A 5,000-nucleotide genomic window follows, 5' to 3' on the forward strand; every position below is an offset into this window, starting at 1 on the left:
GGGTGGGAGTGGTTGGGGAGGGTGGGGGGGGTGGGAGTGGTGGGGAGGGTGAGGGGAGAGAGTGGGGGAGGGTGGGGGGGTGGGAGTGGGTGGGGGAGGGGTGGGGGGGGTGAGAGGGGATTGGGGGGGGGGGGGGAGGGGGGGTGGGGGAGTGAGAGTGGGGGGGGGGGAGGAGTGGGGGAGTGGTAGAGAGGCCCGAATTCAACTCCCGCTAACGGCCACCAACACCGCCAGGGGACGATAATCTGAACCAGTCCTGGGCTTCCCCTAGGTCGACTGAGCCTCAAATGAGTACCTGGTGCGGGTGTGTACTAAATATCGCCACTGGGGGAGAGACAAAGGCGGCCGGGCGTAGCGCTGGGCCACCCACCCCCCTAGCCTGGCACAGCAGTCAACCCATGGCACCTGCAGGGTCCTGTCCCGTGACCTCCTCATGCACCTAGCCTGGCACAGCAGTCAACCCATGGCACCTGCAGGGTCTGTCCCGTGACCTCCTCCTCCTGCACCTAGCCTGGCAACAGCAGTCAACCCCATGGGCACCTGCAGGGTCTGTCCCGTGACCTCCTCATGCACCTAGCCTGGCACAGCAGTCAACCCATGGCACCTGCTGGGTCCTGTCCCGGTGACCTCCTCATGCACCTAGCCTGGCACAGCAGTCAACCCATGGCACCTGCTGGGTCTGTCCCGTGACCTCCTGCACCTAGCCTGGCACAGCAGTCAACCCCATGGCACCTGCTGGGTCTGTCCCTGTGACCGATTCAAATTGACCGCCTGAGGACGACTGCTTGTGTTGCGATAGAAACGTCGTGATATGTTATTTTTTTTCGATTTTTAAACCTTTCGTGACTGCAGGGATTCATCTTCTTTGTTCTTTCGGTAAAGTCACGTAGAATGGAAATAATAAAATCATAAAAAATAAAACAAAATAAATAATTCTCACGACGTTTCGGCCACAACGCAAGAGCAGCCGTCCCTCAGGTGAAGAACAGGTCTGTCGGAAAGACAACGTCTGAGAATGAGCACCCACCAGGCTTGAAACCCCCACCCCGCCCACCTCCTACGCATTCCACAAGGAGATGACTAATCCCATATCTGCATTTCCCATAAATATGCTAAATTCCTCTTGATATGCAATTATTTTGTCAAGGCACTCTTCCCCCTCCAACCCAGCTTAAATATACGCTGCCAAGCCTGGTGGTGCTCATTCAGACGCTGTCTTTCCGACAGACCTGTTCTTCACCTGAGGACGGCTGCTTGCGTTGTGGCCGAAACGTCGTAAGAATTATTTTATTGTTTTTATTTTTATTATTTTTATTATTTTCCCTTCTACGTGACTTTACCGAAAGAACCAAAGATAATGGATTCCTGGAGTCACGAAAGCTTCAAATCAAGATCCAATTGGCCATTTCCCCTGTTAATCCTTGTAGCCCAGAGGGTCGCAAAAGGGTTTTGATTCCTTACCCGTACCCAGCCCGGGTACAGGTAGCCGTATCCTATCCGTACCCGTACCGTACCCGAAATGAGTGACAAACGGCGACTCACCAGTGACTCACGGCCTACCCGTACCCGTACCCGGCCGCACCAGGGTCGCAAACGGCTACCCGTACCCGGCCGGGTACGACACACGCCACTCGTCTCGATGCTCAAGGTAACCGCCGGGACCCGCAATCGCGGGTACCTGGAAACTCGCCGTTGCTGCTGCCGCCAGCCCCACCGTCGCCAAACCCCGGCGGCGGCGGCGCCATCAGCGCGCGCGTTGAGCACGGCGCAGCAGCCGGGGCGTCGTCCTCGTCGCTCACATCCACCTCGTCGCTGTCGCCCCCGTGGCCCACCACCACCTCCCCGGGGGGCGGCAGCAGCGTGAGGTCGATGACGTCGTCGCCGTCGACCGCCGCCCGCGACCCCTCCGTAGACCGCCGGTTCCGGCCTTCCCCCCGTGGCCCACTCCGTGTCTCCGTAGACTGTCTCCTCCTCCGGCCCTCCCCCCGCGCCCCACTCTGGGCCCTCCGTAGACCTCCTCCGACCCTCCCCCCGGCGGGTCCACTCCGAGTGTCCTGTCGACCGCCGGTTCTGGCCCTCCCCCCCGTGCCCCACTGCGGACCTCCGTAGACCGCCTCCCGCGGGCCCCCAACGGGTCATCGGCGTCGCCGCTGCTACCACTGCCACTGCTGCTGCTGCCGTTGGTGTCCGTGCTGTTCCCCAGGCCGTATCCGCCGACCTCTGTCGCCTCCTTTGCGACCTCCGTCGCCGTCCGGAGGGGCGGCCATCGAACGGCCATCGGGGGGCCACCGCCGCCACCGCCGGCGTCGTCCGGAGGGGGTCGGCGCGGCTGCCGGAAGGAAGAGGGGTCACAAAAAAGATCTCCAAAATCCTAATTCTAGATTTGAAGCTTTCGTGACTGCAAGGATTCATATTCGTAAGGTTTTTTCGGTAAAGTCACCATGTAGGTAAAAGATAAAAATTAATAAAAGTAAAATAAAATAAAAATCACGACGTTTCGGAGGCAACACAAGCTTCGTCACAGCCACGACAGCTGTATCAAGCACTTGATACAGCTGTCGTGGGGCTGTGACGGTTCCACCTGAAGACGGAAGCTTGTGTTGCCTCCGAAACGTCGTGATTTTTATTTTATTTTTATTAATTTGAATGTTTTACCTACGTGACTCCAAAATCCTGATTAAACACAAGATCCAGGTCCGATTCAACACAGTACATAAAATCCGTGATCTGGTCCCGTCTTAAAAGACGTGGTTCCAGACATACAGTACCCTGGTGTCTACAAACTAAGTTGCCTCTGTGGTAGCAGTTACATTGGAGAAACCAAACGACATGTCTCCGGACCGCATCCGTGAGACATAAAGCTGACCTGAAACACGGTAGGACAAACACCTCAGCCGTGGCAGATCACTGTTACGATTCAGTGGGTTCACGTGACATTGACTTCTCCAAGACAGAGGTTCTCTGCAAGCCCATCTGGCTACCATGAGAGATTCGTTCATGAGGCGATCCACATATACAAACACAGAGACAATTTCAACCGAGAAGATGGATTCTGACACGTACCAAACGGAGGTGAAGCTACCGCACCTGCGGGGGGCGGCTGCTGGGTTGCCACCCGTAGCCTCCGTAGCCACCGGCGACGCTCGTGACGATGTCACCGTCGTCGTGGGGTGGTGGTGGCGGGGTGGTTGGTGGTGGTGCTGTGGTTGTGGTCGTTGTGCTGTCGGTGAGCTCCTCCACCTGTGCGTAGACCGCCGATTCGCCGCTCGTGGCGGTGGTGGCGGTGGTGGGTGGCGGGGTGGGTGGTGGGGCGGTGGTGGTGGTGGGTGGCGGGTGGTGGGTGGCAGGGTGGGTGGGTGGTAGGTAGTGCGGTTGTGCCGGGGGACGGAGCGGCGTGATCCTCGCTGCCGTGGGACTCCATCGGCCGCTCGATGTTGGAGCCACACTCTGTGCACGGAGACGTCATGGTGGGACGTCATGGCGACGTCATGGCGACGTCATGGTGACGTCCATGACGACGTCATAGTGACGTCACCCACGTGACCCCTGTGTGTCTAAGGGGTCTCTGCGTGTCAGTCTACAGTCTTTGTGTATCACTCCCCCCCTCCACCACGTGAACCCCTCCCCCCCACACCCCTCCCCCCCTCCCCCCCCTCCCACCCCCTTTCCCCACCCCCCCCCCACCTCCCCTCCCCCCCCACCCTCCACCTCCCCTTCCCTTCCCCCACCCCCCCGTCCCTCCACCCCCCACACCCCCTCCCTTCCCCCCACCCCCCCCTCTCCTCCCACCCCCCCCACCCTCCCCACCCCCCCTCCCCCCCCTTCCCCCCACCCCACCACCTGCGTAGGGGGTTGACCTGCTGGCTGCTCCTGCTGGTTCTGTGCGTGGGGGGGGGGGGGGCAACAGCAGCAGCACGCGAACCCCCTCCCCTCACCCCCCTCCCCTCCCCACCCCCCTCCCCCCCCACCCCCACCTGCATAGGGGTTGACGTGCTGCTGCTGGTTCTGTGTGGGGGGGGGGCACCAGCACCACCAGGGAGGGGGGGGTGGCGACGCGTTGGCGTTGGCTGCGGCCCTGAATTCCGGTGGGTAGCCGCTCAAGCAGCTGCACAAACTCCACCGCGTCGCACGGCGCGCCAGCAGCAGCAGGCAGCGGCGGGGCGGTGGTGCAGGCTTGCGGACACGACAACAACAACAACAACGACAACAACAACGTCACTAGAACAACACAACAACATCACTACAACATCAACATCACTAGAACAACAACGACAACAACGTCACTACAACAACGACAACAACAATGACGACAACAACAACGACATCACTGCAACAACAACAACATCACTACAACAACAACGGCACTACAACAACAACAACGACGACAACATCACAAACAACAACAACATCATCACTGCAACAACAACAATGTCACTACAAACATCACAACAACAACGACACAACGACTACTGCTGCATGCTGCAGCTGTCACGTGCCCCTCCCCCCTCTTGTCACGTGTCCCTCCCCCTCTTTGTCACGTGTCCCTCCCCCTCTTGTCACGTGTCCCTCCCCCCTCTTGTCACGTGTCCCCTCCCCCTCGTTGTCACGTGCCCCTCCCCCTTGTCAACGTGTCCCCTCCCCTTGTCACGTGCCCCTCCCCCTTGTCACGTGCCCCTCCCCTTGTCACGTGTCCCTCCCCTTGTCACGTGCCCCTCCCCTTGTCACGTGCCCCTCCCCCTTGTCACGTGCCCCTCCCCTTGGTCACGTGCCCCTCCCCTTGTCACGTGTCCCCTCCCCTTGTCACGTGTCCCTCCCCTTGTCACGTGCCCCTCCCCTTGTCACGTGCCCCCTCCCCTTGTCACGTGCCCCTCCCCTTGTCACGTGTCCCCTCCCCTTGTCACGTGGCCCCTCCCCTTGTCACGTGCCCCTCCCCTTGTCACGTGCCCCCTCCCCTTGTCACGTGTCCCTCCCCTTGTCACGTGTCCCTCCCCTTGTCACGT

This window comes from Lampetra planeri, unplaced genomic scaffold (assembly GCF_965212315.1).
Source record: "Lampetra planeri unplaced genomic scaffold, kcLamPlan1.2.h2 scaffold_745, whole genome shotgun sequence".
Classification (NCBI taxonomy): domain Eukaryota; kingdom Metazoa; phylum Chordata; class Hyperoartia; order Petromyzontiformes; family Petromyzontidae; genus Lampetra; species Lampetra planeri.